Raw genomic sequence first — 18,448 nt, forward strand, 5'->3', positions numbered from 1 at the left:
TTTTTCGTTTGCTCGTCTCTAATTATGTGTTCAGCATTCGAGAGACTAATGAGAGAAAAGCTGAAAGAGTTCAGTATCGATGACGACGGGCAATTACGTGGTTATTGTGAATCTCAAGCAGAAATTGATGTACTTCTGACCGAGCTGCAGTGCGTCATTTATTCGTACTCGGTGAGAAGAAGCACTCAGCAGCCAAAATCTTCAGATGCGTCAAGACACTAACCTTTGGTTAAGATTACATTGAGAAATCCACTTCCCCTTGTATTTCATCTCCGGTCGACGATTTTTCTTCAACAATGCCTCATATTTTTCTTTTTCAGTTCGAAATTCAATCATTCTACACACCAGTCATTACTGGACACTAAGGTACCTGTCTCTGCGGTCCGAGTGTAAAATTACTTGGAATTATGTTTGATAAAAGACTATCTTGGGATGGACATATAAATTACTTAGCTAACAAACTTGCACGAGTTCTCTTTCAGCTATATAAATTAAGAAAAAAAGTCAGCAAGAGTATGCTGCTACAATCTGATATGTACTGACAAGACCAATTGTATGAAACCATACTAAAATATTGATAATAAATAAATATTATTTTCGGCGTAAGCATTCAATACAACGATCACACAATCTAATCTGGTCGGGACATAAGAAGACTTCACTTTTTTATGAAACGTGTTGTCCGTGGTTTTTTCAAGGCCACGGTCAGGAATATTTCTATTAATATCCAGCTCTTTTACTTTTATTTTGGCGAAATACATATACGATGCCACACAGCTGTTATCAGAATCGCACCGTGTCAAAACAAACCACTAGCTGACGACAGTTTACAATCTCGAACGTTCGTAAAAGTCGATAGGTGTGTTAATGGACTAAAGCGTTTATACGTCATAATGACGTCACATCATATCCAGGTTGGGTGAACTTAGCATCCTCCATCAACCAAGTCCCAATGGAATCTTCACAAAAATTTATGAAAACGAGGAGAACAATAAAATGAACGAAAAACCATTACTTTTGTCAAGCCGAAGCGTAAATTATGATCGCTGATATAGGTACGGAGGCGACTAATTTTAATTATTTGTTCGTTCAACTGGAGCCAAAATCTGTTGGACTTAAAGTGAAAGACAAGGTAAATAACGTCTCCATAGATCCATTAAAACCACATACCTGATGAATGAGAACGATAAACAGCCCGAAGGCACTCCAGTCGAATTGATAGGCTAAGACCAACAACCAGACTCCACAGAGTGTGAAAAAACAAGAACAACAACAAGATCAGGTCGTTAAACTCGATTTACAGCAAGATTAATTAAATTCCTACATTAACTGTGCTACTAAGAAGGGGGTAACGTTGGAATGTGACAAATTACTATTTGTATTTGTCCATGTTTGTGAAGTGTTACCTCGGCTCTGGTAACCAAGCTGCTGAGTGCCCAGCAAATCAAAATCATCATCATCATCTGAAGTGTTTGTTGTGATAATGTTGACATAATAGCATTATCATGCTTTGGAATTTAACAAAAAAAAGTTGCTACCCTATGGTTATTGTAATTCATATTTCAGTGTGTGGACGACATGAAAATAAAATAAATGGGATAGTCTAAGTTAAATTGAGTTCTTACTGAAGTGTATCCTCATCAGAAAATTCCCCGACACAGTTGAGCCTTCTTGCACACAGAACCATTGAGGTAGCACTAAATGACACCATAAATTATAATCCCCTTGTTTTCAAGGTGGATTCCCACACTTCCAAACAGAATTGAAAAGACTGTGCTTTTAGCAATTGCTACATGACTCCGTTTTGTTTAGTAGTTGGCTTTCCAAGGTTAATTATTCCATTTCCTTTGGTTCAGTAGCAGTTTCTTGGTCATCTGACAATGAAGATGAATGCCAGCTTTTCCAGAATTGTTCCAAAATAGTGTCCCCAAACTTTTCTCTGTTGTTTCTTCATACACACACTTACCAAGCTGTAGACGTGCACTGGTGCAACACCACACACATGTACTGGTAGTCAGTCACCACTTCCCAGGGCACACCTCTCCATTCTTTATCAGTGCAGTACACCTGGCTGGCATCTGTTGTCATTTCACACGACCTCTCCCCTTGCACAACTCCAGTGCCACACCAATATCATAAAATGGGTTGAGGCGAACATGGAGTGAATAGGAACACTTTCTACAGAAAAAAATTTGAACATTGTTAGCACTTTTGTTACTTGAATGAGATAGTATTTTTCCTGTTAATGTTTCCTGGAGTGATTTACGGTCAAAATCATAAAATTCTGAGGTTATAAAGTTTGTTTGGATGTGGAAGTACATGAGTTGAAAATATATGCCATTTTAAGAAAAAATCGGATAAGTAAAACTTCTTCCACAAACAGGAAATTTCTGAAAGTAAGAGAATAAATGTACTGCAGAAAACATTTGATGTTTATCAAAACATTTGAGTGCGAAAATAATGTTAAACATAACCTCACATTTGATAAAAACCAATAAGATTTGTATTTTGCTGAAAATTAATTAAAATGGGGTGAATAGGAACACTCTACAAATAGACTTAAACATGAACAGAACCACAAAAAATCCGGTTAAAAGTTTCTAAAATGAAATTCTCACTCTGCAGCGGATTACACACTGGCAGATTAAAACTGTATGCTGGACCGAGACCTGAACACGTGACCTTCGCGTTTCGCAGGCAAGTGCTCTACCATCTGAGCTACCCAAGCACCACTCACACCCCATCCTCACAGCTTCTCTTCTGCCAGTACCTCGTCTCCTACCTTCCAAACCTCGCAGAAGCTCTACTGCGAGTCTTGCAGAACTAACACTCCTGGAAGAAAGGATATTGGGGAGACATGGCTTAGCCACAGGCAGGGGATGTTTCCAGAATGAAATTTTTAATCTGAAGCTAAGTGTGCGCTGATATGGAAATTCCTGGCAGATTAAAACTGTGTGATGGACCGAGACTCGAACTCATGACCTTTGCCTTTTGGGGGCAAGGCACCATATCAGCACACAATCTGCTACAGAGTGAGAATTTCACTCTGAAAACATCCCCCAGGCTGTAACTAAGACATGTCTCTGCAATATACTTTCTTCCAGGAGTGCTATTTCTGCAAGATTAGCAGGAGATCTTCTGTGAAGTCTGGAAGGTAGAGACGAGGTATTGGCGGAAGTGAAGCTGTGAGGATGGGGTGTGAGTCGTGCTTGGATAGCTCACATGGTAGAGCACTTGCCCGCGAATGGCAAATGTCTTGCGTTCGAGTCTCGTTCCAGCACACAGTTTTAACCTACCAAGAAGTTTCAGGTTAAAAAGTTATTTTACCTGTATTCTGAAGTTGTTTACATTTTTAACATTATTCCCAGATTCATACCATGCCAAGAATCTATTTATATGATGGAAGGGGCAAAATTCATAGAAAATCTGCTGAAGATCTTATTTCAAAGACCATAAATGAAATTGTGAATGGTCTATCATTCAGAAAATACTCAAAGAAATATGATATACCAACAATTGTATTGTACAGACAGTTTAGATATTCTCACATACAAGGTCCTGCTAAAAAAGATTAAGCTTAAAGGTGGAAAAATTATTTTAAATGTTGTGGCAGAAAAGCATTTAGTAGACCAGCTTATAACAAGCACTTCTTGGGGTATTCCATAGATACTTACGGCTTTAGGTGCATTCTTTAGGCTTATCTTGATAGGAAAGCCAGGTTTTGGTTTTGCGCTAAGCTTTCTCAAATATCATGAAATTATTTGTCACAACAAACATGCCAGAACATCAAGCAAATTTCGGTAATTGCCTCTCATGAGAACATAGGAATCAGTTTTGTAAAATTGGAAGAGACTTTACAAAGTGGTACACTGCAAACTTTCTCAAATATACTCCAACAAAAGTTGACATTGGACAGATTTTTAAATGTCCAGTCAATGAAAACTTGTGTGCTATTGATAAACTTTGTGCTGTAGATGTGGTGAAACTTCCAAAACTATGAAGAAGGGGATTTAAGAAATTTAATGTAGCATTTCATGAGTGTTAACTGTTAAACTAGAGGAAGTTGGTACTTAATTAAAGTTTAAACCTTTGTTTTTTCATAGTTCTTTAATTCATCTGTGTAAAAGACCTTTTTAAAAATGCATTCAGCATTCCAAATCACCACTCAGAAAATAGATAGAAATACATGGATAACTAAATGTCTCCTCCTACAGTCCCCAACATTGGGGTGCAAGGGACCACTGCTTTATCAAATATATTACACAAAACTCTTCATGGAACTACTTTGTTCTTGTGACATTATGTAAATATCTTACTTATATGTATTTTAAAAATCAAGAGGTAACAAAACATAAACATTTGGAACAGTTTGAATACAAAACATTTAAAAACTCTTTCTATTTACCCCATTTTACGATACAGGTGCTTATAATTAAAATTTTTGCTACGTGAGAGGGCCCCCATGAGAAACAAGTAACTGTAGGACAATGAAACTTTCTGTAGGGACATGCAGAAGAGAAAAAAACAATTAAACCATTGAAAGAAACACATCTTAATTTCCACATGAGAGGGTAACAATTGTTAATTGCACACCATGTTTATGTATCAGGTTGCAAAAGTTGCTCAACATTGCGCCCATTTGCATTCATGACAACCTAAATTCACACTAGAAATTGTTTTCCTGCAACCTGAAACAACGTAGAGGGGATGTTGGACCATTGAATTTTCAGGTGTCATGACACAGCTCATGCACTGCTTGAAGATCACACATTGCATCTGGCATTATCAGCCATGGCAACAATAACTTCTTCAAGAACTTGTGGCGCAATTGGCCATCAGCCTCTCACTGAAGCAATTCCCAAATGGCCCGTTAATTCAAAATTTTGTTTCATCCAGTTTGGACAGAGGATCGATCAATATTTTTTTTAATTCATCAACACTCTCGAGAAGCAGTAGTACTATTGTTGTTGGTTTGATAAAATGGCTTTCAAAGCAAAGCCCTGCTCGCCTTCTCCAAATCTATGTTGACTGTCTGCAACTTTAATTCACGTTGATGCTGTGTTCCAACACTACATCGCCATACTAGTGCAGGCACCTAACAGCAAGTCATGATGCTAACATTATTACAATGCAAATTCTGCAGTGCATGGTTTCAACATCATTCCTATAAAGTTGGGTACCACTTGATAAATAGAATTCTTTCTACTCTGGCTCAAGTACCGTAAGTTTAATTACAAACACAATGTATACCTTTTGTCAGTTCACTTTCAAAATCTACAGCACCTTACTGAGACTGCTAACTTAGCCATTATATCAGACCCTGAAAACCACAAACACGTGATAGTAAATCTACTCTTCTGTACTTCAATTGTGGATGAAAAAGTATGAGTCTAATGTACAACATGCTATTTACTCCAACAGAAATGAAAAAAAGTCAACTTTTCGTCTAGTGTGAAAAAGTTTGTGTCTAGGACTCAATATATTCTACAACAACACCCACATGACAACACTATTCGTAAAGTGGAAAGACAATTGTAAATACTGCATTCCACTGATGCATCCATATGACAACATATCAAAAAAATTTCAAATGGCTCTGAGCACTATGGGACTTCACTTCTGAGGTCATCAGTCCCCTAGAACTTAGAACTACTTAAACCTAACTAACCTACGGACATCACACACATCCATGCCCGAGGCAGGATTCGAACATGCGATTGTAGCGTTAGCGCAGTTCCCGACATTAGCGCCTAGAACCGCTCGGTCACTCTGGCCGACTGACAACATATCAAACTGGGAAAATGAGATATACCTTGTTTTTATCGTAGGCTGGCAAGAAATGGTTCTATCAGACAGTTTGAATGTGGTTGTAATAAGCTTACAACATACCTGCACACAGATTCTAAGTCTGGGATAAACTATACACCAACAGCCGAAAATATGTAGCCTTCAGGGCATGTTTTTTTCAATTTTTAACTGTCAGTCGATTCTACAGGTTGAAGAAATGGGAGTAATGCAGAATAATCCACTATTATGATTATATTTTCATTTTTGAAAGCAAGTAAATGGTCACCAAAAGTGTGGTGGGTTATGGATATCTCTCATCAATAGTAGAAACCATTCTGTATACACATCTAACAAAAAGTACGTAATTGTTATTCATTAAGAAGAAAACATTTTCTAAATTTTCAAGTCAAAATCTGAAATCAAATATTCAAACTTCTGCATCTTAACTCTAAACTCTCATCAAACTGTAGACTGTCTTGCACTCTTTAGAAGAGCCCCAGAGGGAGTCAGATGGTTTAACAAGCTTCTGTAACATGTAATGAAGCTGCTACTGCATCAGCCAATTTGCCCATGCCGACTCACAAATATAATTAAAAGAAGTGATGCTCAGAGATTGTGCAGGTATGGATCTGGTCCTCTTTTACATAACTCTCATTAAAGACACCATCCACTGTATCTCAAATAATGAATAACCGAATGTAGTGGTGCCCTATCATTCACAAACCACTTATTTCCTGTTATTTTCTTGTACTCATCCTGCAGCAAATTTGGAAAAGTGTCCTTTTAGATGCACCTGTTAGACATACAAGGAGGAGATATTAACCTGACAGGCAATCACCTAAAATTTCAGCCCACACATTAATCATCAACAGGTGCTAGTGCCAAGGCTGAACTGTACCATTAAGATTAATCTGACTGCGTAAATTGACAATGGAATTTGCTAGTTCATCTCGTTCAAATTTTGATTTGTCTGTAAACAAGACTTAAGAGCGCTACTTCCTCTGTTGAAGGACAACATTTCCTAAGGATTTTTCCAATGAATCTCAGCCTTGTCTCTGTCTTACAAACGATTAATTTTACATGGTCATTTCTTTTCAAATTGCTCTTTATGTATACTCCTAGATATTTTATGGAAGTACCTGCTTCCAGTGATTTTTCTGCAGTCGCTTAATCATACAACAAAGGATCTCTCTGTCTCTGGATTCACAGTACATTACATTTTCTTATGTTGAGGGTCAATTGCACTCCCTGCACCAAGCATCGATCCTCCGCAAATCTTCCTGTAATTTGCAGAACTCATCAGCAGAGGGAGTACTGTCTATTGCAATGGCTGATGAAGCCACAAAACATAGCCCACGAAACACAGAATGGAAATACAGAGTGGATAAAGTGTGTGTGAACCATGGTTTCCTACCCAAAAGCATTTTTATCCTTCTGGTTTTTCGTTCAGTCACCACATTCAATGTTTCTGTAGATCTGTAGGCCTGTAAAAAGGAACTAGACCGACTGCAAGAACAAGTCACGACTCCAAATTCATCATACCAATGGGCAACATCTTCAGTCCTAATTTACAAGTCCAGTGGTTCGTTGAGAGTATGTGACAATTCTAAATCCGCAATAAATGGTGTATCTGAAATACATATCAAGTTCCCCAGCCATAGGAACTAATGACTGAAGTACCTGGAGTATTAGATGGATTTGACAGACACCTATTTACACTTACTTCATAATGAAATCTGTGGCAACTTTATGGTCATTAATATCACATCATACAACTGCTTACCATTCACTTTTGCAAGTTGTGAGTGATATTTAAGCATTATTTGGAGCAAATGATTTATAGCATTCCCCAAAGTGTTAATTATCTCAATGACATCACTGTAACTGCCTCACACAGAGAAAGTCAGCTAAAAATTGTAGCTTTATTTTAAACACTGCAAAACAGTGAAATTAGAAGAAATATTTTTTTGCTGTTTTTCAATCCGCTAATGAATACTTGGTTCACATCACGGACATAGCTCCCACCATATCAGTCATATCAGTGATGAAGGGTCTCCGGGATACAGGTGCCCTGACATATGTTAGCAAAAATTCGTAAAAGTTTTCCACAAAATCACTGAAAGTGAACGCTTAGGTCTTAAGACGTACCCTAAACGCTTATTTAACAGCGTATCGAAACGTTGGCAATATTGAACATCTCAGATTTCCCACGGTGTAGGTCAGCCAACAACAATGATTACAGTATTTCTCCATTTCAGTTGAATGAGAAGAATTTACATGTGTTTATTTCAGTCCGTGCACGTGGTTAATGATGTTCAAATATTGTAAATATAGTGACTATTTATTCGTTAATAAGTTTAACTGTGAAATAAATGAGTGAAAGAAAGAGAGATTACCCCAGTTCAACCATTAAAGAAGAAATAATTAGAAAAAGGAGGAAGTTATAAAGAAATTGGCCAAAATTTCTTCATTTTTTGAACAATCAGATTCTGTGAGTTATTTAGTTTGCAATAGTAAGTACTAGAAACGTATAGATCCCCACAGAAAAAAATACTCCTTGCTTATAATTTAGGTCATGTTATGTAACATTCCACTTTGTGTAACGTAGGACTCGAAAGAATCATTACACATTGTCGCAGCAGTGTACAACATACATAATTTCACTTGAATTATGGTAACAAACCATAGGGTTAGATTATGAGAGCGCATGCGACACATGTCGCTCGAGAGCAGCAGTGTGTGAAAAGTTGCATATGGGTCTATCGTCTAGTCAAACAGATTGCTCTAGGTAAACACATGTGAGCAGTGTGTTTGCTTGATATGGCTCTGAGCACTATGGGACTTAACATCTATGGTCATCAGTCTTGCTTGATATGTACAAACATATTACGCACCTTTAAAAGAAAATACATTCCATAACTTTATATGCACAAGTTTTACCATTTTACGTGGTACACACATGGATGTTTAATTATATGCACTTCTTGCAGAGTGTATTAATTAAATATATTTTTTATTGTACACAATTAACAAGATGGTAATACATTAAATTTCTTTACAACAGTGAGCTTATATCAGGAAGAGATCTCTTGCAGCCAACACATCTGATGTGGAAACAGTGATGAAAAATAAAATCAGTCAATATAAATTTTATTAAGTACACATTAAATAAACTAAAATTTTACTCAGCATAGTACGGCATCACAGTTTAACCTCGTTAATGCGAAATCATTCAAGACGAACTCATGGCTAATGTGAAAAAAATTTGGTCCAGGCAGGAATACTTTAGTTCTAATAGTAAATTTTATTGGTTAACACAAATTTCGGTTAAGGCGAATTACGAACCCTTTTTCAGTCCCAAGTGTAATTAAGTTTCATTTTAGCACAAAACTTCCAATGTTAGTCTAACTACAGAGCTAACTACCCATTGTTGATTCGTTTCTAACGTATTGTAGGTCGGGAACCGCGATTATCAGCATGTACAGTACATTTAACCAAAGATTATAAAAGTAGGTTTTACAGATATCGGCGCTTTTTCACCTGTATTGAAAACAAAACAAGAGCTTATACCTCCAATAGCAAAAAAATAGTTCCTTGGAAGAACTGTCCCAATGGAAAATTCGTAATAAGAAAGGACAACAATCGAATTTTTAGAGTAAGATCGATGAATTTATAGATTATAGGTTGACGAAAACGTCTGAATCAGCAATATAAATTCCAGGATGGTATGTTTGATGTGTTGACTTTGCTGTTCACATATTCCCCAAGACCATTAACTTTGTCATAGAGCTGCTACTGATATTTCTTTATGATCTTGATACTCCTTGGAAAACATCATAGGTCAATATGCTTACATAGTATGTATTACAACATTCATTTGCCATGAATGGAGAGTATGAAAAAATAGCTGATGAAGGAAAAGAAATGCACAATTTATATCGAAAAAGAACAGTAACACTACAGTATACATGTATAAGCAGCACATTGAACAGTATAACATGAACAAACAGGAATCTCTCTTGATATACACCAAAATCACAAAGGATTACAAGTTGGGAGAGCACAAATATAGATAGTTAAGTCAATGCACATTATAGTTTTGCAGCTATTGCAAACTGATATTCGAGTTGAATGTTTTTTTGCAAACAAATAGCTACCACTCTTTCTTAACACACAGGCCAATCACTGTTACGTTCACCAGCGCCTGCGCAGCAGCAAATTATATTTCACTCTACATTTTAAAATAAGTGTACTACTTTCAGTCTCCAGTGGGGGCTTCGTCCCCTAGGTTAAAAAAAAACCTTCCCTCGAAGATGTCAAAATGCTGTTCTGGTGTGCTCCGGCCCAAACTAAGCCCTACACTCCTCTATTTCATTCACATTCTGATGATCCCCTTATGTTCTGAAGGAATCTCGCCCATGATGATTAGAAATTTTCGTGCTGCTTTGAAACATCAGCCAATCCATGCAGTGATCATTTGTGATGCCCTGCAGTATCAGTTATACTGTATATGTTTCATTGTTGTTTTTATAGCTTTGTTGAGCGCTAAGTTGAATTTCTAATATTACTAGATGGGTTACGAAAGGTTTCCTTTTTCAGTGCCTCAAGAACACATAACAGGAGCGTTTAAGTTTTATAACCAGCGTATTTTAAATGTCAGTCTCCTCTCACTCATAAAACATTTGTATCAGAACGGCTTACCTTAATGTCACATTCTTCGGTAGAAAAATGTACCACATACGAATATCAATGACTCTGCAAAGAAAGTGCTTCCATCAAATGTCACTTCTATTAATCGAATCTCCACCATAGCAGTCGTGCGGCACAACAGTAAAACGGTGTATGTATGTGTGTGTGTGTGTGTGTGTTTGTTTGTTTGTTTTGTTTGTACTGAATAAGATGGCGCAAATTAGGCCTATTTATTTCACTCCTTCCACTGCACCATCGTTCATCCACATGCTCCACCTCATACCTTTCAGGCCGCACTGATCTTAAGACTGAACGACCTATAAAATATGGCCCACTTTGATGTTGCAGATCATCAAAGACACATACGAAACCGTTTGAGTTCACTAGGCCTGGTTTAAAGATTAATTAAAAAATTAAAGAGTCGTTAAATAAACCTTTTTAACCCTATAGTTTTGAATAATTTCCAAAAATGCTCAATATTAATTTTATTTCATTTTGTTTTTAGATTCATCTGGAACACATTGTCTGCCAGAGGGTTGGGAAATAGAAGAAACCCATATCGAAGATCTTAATAAGTTTGAGGAATTTTATAACATATCTTCGACACAGAGAGGAAATTTTGGTGACAGCCTTACTGAGTGCATGTGAAAAATATTTTTTTTTTAAATTGGGCCCATTTAAACCACAAGGACCCTTTCCAAAAGACCCAGAAACAAAGCGATGTTTTTCAGCCTGTTTCAATAAGGCTGGTATAAAAATTTCAAGGCCATGGCTATGTTATTCTAATATTTTAAGCAAACTGTATTGTCACTTCTGTTGGTTTTTTGCAGATGGTCCAAGCAAATCACACTCCTCTGCATGGATTAATGGTGTTTCAGTTAGAAGCAATTTTACACAATATCTATCTGAACATAAAAACTCCCAGCAGGATATTAACACAGCTCTATCTTTTACTAATAGGTTACAAGGTAATACCATGGGCATTTCTCTGCAAAGTGAAATCAATAGTAAAATTACTTGCTGGCGAGATGTATTGGATCGTGTTACTGTCATAATTACTTTACCTTCATACAATTTACCTTTATGAGGCCATAATTCTGAATCTGGAAATTTCATGCCAATTTCATGTTTACTATCGTATTATGTTCCGAAAGGTGAAATAAATTACTTAAGAACCACAGTTCAAAATGAGATTGTTAATTTACTAGCTACTGCAGTTAGAGAATATATTGTTTTATGAATCAAAAAAGCTCCATTTCTGGCGATTATTTTGGATGAAGCTCAACCTGTCAAAAACTGACCAACTTTCTGTATTTTTTGGATACATCACGAGAGCAGAAAATGATGGCTATGTGCCTAAAGAAATAAAGATCTGAGAGTCCTTTTTGGGATTTATATTAGTAGCTGAAGGGCCTAAAACTGAAATTTTTAATATTATAAAAGAAAATTTAATTGATTTGTCCAAGGGTAGAGGGCAGGGTTATGATGGAGCAAATGTTATGCCTTGTTTGTATGGAGGATTACAAACTCTTAGAAAAGAATATGCACCAAATGCCAATTACATTCATTGTACGGCAAATCCATTAAATTTAATTTTAAATGATGTGCTGAAAGTGTTTCTGAAGTGTAATGTTTTCGACAATTTTAAAAGAATATACAGCTTCTTTGGCAATAGTATGAAATGCTGATCAATGCTGAGTGACTATAAATATTTAAAATACAAAATTACCCTTAAGGAGGTATGTCCTACTAGTTTTTAGTCATTGACTATAAAGAAAAATTATTCATTAATAATGAAAATTTTGTGCAGGAGAAATTTAATTTCCACTAAAAAAGACAAGGGTGGCGAATGTAGAATTATAATTAATATTTCAGAGAACTACTATTTTACAGTGCTTGTCGCCTTTTTTAATTCATTATTTGAAATATATCCAGTTTCTAAGTCTCTACAGCTTGAAAATAATGACTTACAGATAGGTAGTATTTTACTAAGTAATGTTTTGAATAGACTCAGCGAAATAAGAAATCAAAATTCATTCCATGGTCTGCTAAACAAGTCTAGACCTAACAAAAGAGTGGGAGGGGGGAGAGCAACAACTGCTTTCAAAAATAAAAGACGGAAGATGTGAAGTGATATTTTGATGAGCTATCGGAAGATGAGAGGATTTCAAACCCGGAATCATACTTCAAAGCCAATGTGTACTATTGCTGTTTTGATATATTAATTTCTCAAACTAAATAAAGACTTCAAAGTCTCCATGGTCTTAGTAATACATCTGAAGTGTTACACCTGGAGAAACTCTTATCATTTTCAAATGAAATAATAAAAAAGGAAGTGGGAAAACTGTCTGCTAAATACAGTACAGACATGTCATTTGATCTGTATGAACAGTTAATTTATTTGAAAATGTGCTTAAAAACTGAATGTCAGATAGTCGATTCCATTAAGGAACTCACAGAATTATTACTGATTAAATTCAGTAGCCTTGCATCCAGTTTTCCGGAGGTAACAACAGATTGTTTCCTATTTTTAAGCCTTCCTGTAACAACTGCATGAGCTGAAAGAAGTTTTTCGAAATTAAAACTGATCTTAGGTCTTCTGTGAGGCAAGAATGGCTTCCAGAGTTGTCAGTGCTGCCTACTGGAGGCAGACCATCTCGAAAAACTAAAATAGTCTTCAGTTATGGATGATTTCATAAGTAAATTTGCCGAAAAAAGTTGAGAAAATTTTACACTTGAATTTTTTGGCGAACTTGCCTCTTAAGAGCATTAATAGTAAATAATTACTTACCTATGTAAAATGAAGAGGTAGAAGAATGTTATGAGATGATAGAAAACGTAGCAGAGAGAGAGAAAAGGAATGCATGTATAGTTATAATTGGTGATTGGAATGCGGTAGTTGGTGAATGACCAGAAGGAAAAGCTCTGGGAAAATTTGGACTGGGAGAAAGAAATGAGAGAGGGCAAAGATTGTTGGAATACTGCAATGAAAATTTCATGGTATTTGGAAATACGAAATTTGATAACCACAAAAGATGATGGTATACTTGCATATCTCGATTTGACAGCAAAAGATACCAAATTGATTACATAATGATACAACAAAGATACGGAAATTGCTTAAAAGAGTGTCAAAAGCTATCCAGGGGCAGATATTTATTCAGATCATATATTAGTAGTAGCTGATGTTCTAGTTAAATTGGAAAGAACCGGGAAAGGACAGAAGAGAGAGCACATTAACTTTCAGAAACTGAAAGACAAAGGCAATTGTAAAATATCAGAGAATGCATATTGTGAAATCACGATGCAAGGACAGGAAGCAGAATGCACAGTAGGCCGATGGGCTCATTTTAAAAATGGGATCAAAAAGGCAGCTAAGGAAATGCTTGGAGTCAATTAGAGGAAAAAAGTAAAGAAAGAATGGGTAACACCAGATATGATAACCAAGATGAATGATCACAAGAAATGGAAAACTGTAAACACAGAAGAAGGGAAGCGCAACTACAGGAGGTTAAATAGTGAATTAAGAATGTAGAGAGAAAAAGCAAAGAAGAAATGGATGACAGAAAAGTGTGACAAGATAGAGAATTAGAGAAAGAAATAAAGTATGATTTGATGTATAAGGTAGCAATGGATTTGACATTCAGGAAAAAGAGAAACAACAATGGACCAAAGGAAGTGGAGGCAGCAGACGGTAAAATGGTGAATGAATGCCAAGAAATAATGAGATGATGGGAAGAATATATAGAATGGCTATATGCTGCAGACAGCTGACCAAGTGACGAAGACCTTGGGATAGAAGAGAAAGATAAAGTTGCAGATGATGACAAAGGAAATGCAATACTAACTAGTGAGATTGAAGAATCTATGAAGGAGATGAAAAATGGAAAGGCAGTGGGAATTTATAAGACTCCTGTGGAACTGCTAAAGTATGTGGAGAAAGAAGGGAAAAGAGAGTTTATTGAATTGTGTAATCAAACATACATGACAGGAAAATGGCCAAAAGACTTTACAGAAAGTATCTTAATAGCTATAGAAAAAAAGAACAGCAATAAGTGTGAGGAACATAGAACAGTGAGCCTAATATCGCATGCAGCCGAAGTCTTGCTGAGGACACTCAACAGAAGGCTATTTGGAAAGCTAAACAGCGTAATAAGAGATGAACTATTTGGTTGCAGGCGAGGAGTGGGAACTAGAGATGCCACTGGACTACTGAGAGTGATAGGAGAGAGGTACATGGAGAAGAAAAGGAAGGTGTATGTTGTGTTCATTGATCTTGAAAAGGCTTTTTACTGTGTCAGATGGGACAAACTGATGGAATCCTAAGGAAACTTGCCCCCCTTCTAACAGCCGTGTACCGCAAGTCTCTAGAGGAACGGAGGGTTCCAAATGATTGGAAAAGAGCACAGGTAGTCCCAGTCTTCAAGAAGGGTCGTCGAGCAGATGCGCAAAACTATAGACCTATATCTCCGACGTCGATCTGTTGTCGAATTTTAGAACATGTTTTTTGCTCGAGTATCATGTCGTTTTTGGAAACCCAGAATCTACTATGTAGGAATCAACATGGATTCCGGAAACAGCGATCGTGTGAGACCCAACTCGCTTTATTTGTTCATGAGACCCAGAAAATATTAGATACAGGCTCCCAGGTAGATGCTATTTTTCTTGACTTCCGGAAGGCATTCGATACAGTTCCGCACTGTCGCCTGATAAAAAAAGTAAGAGCCTACGGAATATCAGACCAGCTGTGTGGCTGGATTGAAGAGTTTTTAGCAAACAGAACACAGCATGTTGTTATCAATGAAGAGACGTCTACATACGTTAAAGTAACCTCTGGCGTGCCACAGGGGAGTGTTATGGGACCATTGCTTTTCACAATATATATAAATGACCTAGTAGATAGTGTCGGAAGTTCCATGCGGCTTTTCGTGGATGATGCTGTAGTATACAGAGAAGTTGCAGCATTATAAAATTGTAGCGAAATGCAGGAAGATCTGCAGCGGATAGGCACTTGGTGCAGGGAGTGGCAACTGTCCCTTAACATAGACAAATGTAATGTATTGCGAATACATAGAAAGAAGGATCCTTTATTGTATGATTATATGATAGCGGAACAAACACTGGTAGCAGTTACTTCTGTAAAATATCTGGGAGTATGTGTGCGGAACGATTTGAAGTGGAATGATCATATAAAATTAATTATTGGTAAGGCGGGTACCAGGTTGAGATTCATTGGGAGAGTGCTTAGAAAATGTAGTCCATCAACAAAGGAGGTGGCTTACAAAACACTCGTTCGACCTATACTTGAGTATTGCTCATCAGTGTGGGATCCGTACCAGATCGGGTTGACAGAGGAGATAGAGAAGATCCAAAGAAGAGCGGCGCGTTTCGTCACAGGGTTATTTGGTAACCGTGATAGCATTACGGAGATGTTTAATAAACTCAAGTGGCAGACTCTGCAAGAGAGGCGCTCTGCATCGTGGTGTAGCTTGCTCGCCAAGTTTCGGGAGGGTGCGTTTCTGGATGAGGTATCGAATATATTGGTTCCCCCTACTTATACCTCCCGAAGAGATCACGAATGTAAAATTAGAGAGATTAGGGCGCACACGGAGGCTTTCAGACAGTCGTTCTTCCCGCGAACCATACGCGACTGGAACAGGAAAGGGAGGTAATGACAGTGGCACGTAAAGTGCCCTCCGCCACACACCGTTGGGTGGCTTGCGGAGTATAAATGTAGATGTAGATGTAGAAACATGGAGTTGACTGGAAGGGATAGACGGCTAATTAGAAATTTATATTTGAACCAGAGAACAACAGTAAGAATAGGTGTGATGAGTGAAGAAATAGAACTGGGAAGAGGTGTAAGACAAAGTGGCTGTTTATCACCAACACTGTTCAATATATATCTGGAGGAAATTATTAGTGAAAGTTTTGATGGAAGGAGAGAAGCTTGTGTAGGGGTCAGAGAGTGGAGTGTATAAGATTTGCAGACGACATGGTTGTGACGGCAGAGAGTGTAAGAGAGATGGAACAAATATTAGATGATCTAAACACAAAATCAGAAGAATATGGAATGAAGATTAACAAGTAGAAAACGAGAAGTATGATAATTGGAGGAAAGGGGAGAACATGTCATATTAAAATAGGGGGAGAGAAAATAGAGCAAGTGAATAACTTCAATTACTTGGGAAGTGTAATAATGGATGATATCTATTGCTCAACAGAAATTAGGAAAAGAGTTGCAGATGGCAAAAGAACGATTCAAGAGGAAACAGAAATTACTTTGTGGACCACTAAACAAAAATCTGAGGAAACGACTTGCCAAATGTTACACCTGGAGCGTTGCACTATATGGTGCACAGACCTGGACATTGAGGAAGGAAGATAAAAGAAGTTTTGAGGCACTAGAGATTTGTATATGGAGAAGAATGGTAAAAGTGAAATGGGAAGACCGAGTAGGGAATGAAGATGTATTAAGAAGAGCTGTAGAAGAAAGAAACATGCTGAAAGTTATCAGAAAGAGAAAACGAAACTGAATTTTACATTGTTTATGGAGGACTGTTTATTGAAGGAAGGAATAGAAGGAATGGTAGAGGGAAAAAGGGGTAGAAATAAAAAAGATAACAAATGCTGGACAATATAAAAGGAGACAAATATTCAGAAATGAAAAGACTGGCTATGCACAGACAAAAGTGGAATAGGCTTAACCCATGACAAGACATGCCGTAAGGCAGAATACCATACTACTACTACTACCTATGTAACCTACACTTAATCAACAAATATTTATTTTATACAAATTGAGAGTTTTTGTTCTTTTTGTGAAAAAACTTTACCCTCCATTTCAGCTTCGCCACAGCCAGGTAAACGGGTCCCATGACAAATTTTGATACAGGACCCGTCTTAGGCAAGCTATGCCACTGCATATTACCCTGACATTGGTCCAAACAACAAAAAATCCCATCCATTGTAGGATGGATCAGGGTGACACCCATTTATTGGCAGCAGAAGAAGCTGACAATTGCCACACATACAAAGAATTCGAACAATTTAGAGAAATACTGGTCACAGGGAATAGAAGTGAGACTTCAAATAAAGGTTTTTGAACCACAACCTTTCAATGTGAAACATCTTGGGATGCGAAAATATTTCGAAAAATATTTGATCAAGACAAGACATTGGAGTAACCCAATGTCACATATTAACGTTTTAAGAATATTAAAAGGACGGTTAACCACAAATATATGCGAAAAATAGATAGCAGTTCTGACTTACGACTTAGAATACTTATTATCCATTGTCGCTTCCATTGATCTCGTGTATGAAAGCAGCCCTAAGACAAACAATTAGAATTGTAATCAGTCAGGTGCACCCAGAAATTGAAATTTTAACAACTACATTAATAATGACAATAATGACAGTGGGGGCAACTACTACAACAATAATGGTTGCAACCAGTGCAACCAACATGGTAACACACCAAAAGCATATCGTCCAGAGGCCCTAGCAGCAAGTGATACACTCAACGAAATCGCGTTTCGCAACACCATAATAATCAGAATGGATGAAATAATGCGTAGTGTCTGAAGAGTAATGCACAATAAAATTCTAGTGTTCAACCACCGAGTAACTACAATAATAACAATGGTTACGGGAGTGGGAGAAACCCAGAACAGTGTTATGCCACCTCCAGTCAAATACAAGGCTATAAGTGGAACAATTCTGAACCCACCATACACACTGTTGATGTGACAGACGGACGGATTAATCGCCAACCTCTGCCACAGGGAAACAACAATCGGTCTGGCCAACGACGATAAACTGAAGTGGGGTCGAAAGCTTTTGAATGGCTATTTTATAAGGTATGATCGAGGAAAAAGACATGAAGGATGATCTTTATACAAATGAAGACGTGAGTAATATTAAAAGGATTAGAGGACGAAGTGTAATCTATTATAAATGCCAAAATTGG

This window comes from Schistocerca nitens, chromosome 2 (assembly GCF_023898315.1).
Source record: "Schistocerca nitens isolate TAMUIC-IGC-003100 chromosome 2, iqSchNite1.1, whole genome shotgun sequence".
NCBI classification, from domain to species: Eukaryota; Metazoa; Arthropoda; class Insecta; order Orthoptera; family Acrididae; genus Schistocerca; species Schistocerca nitens.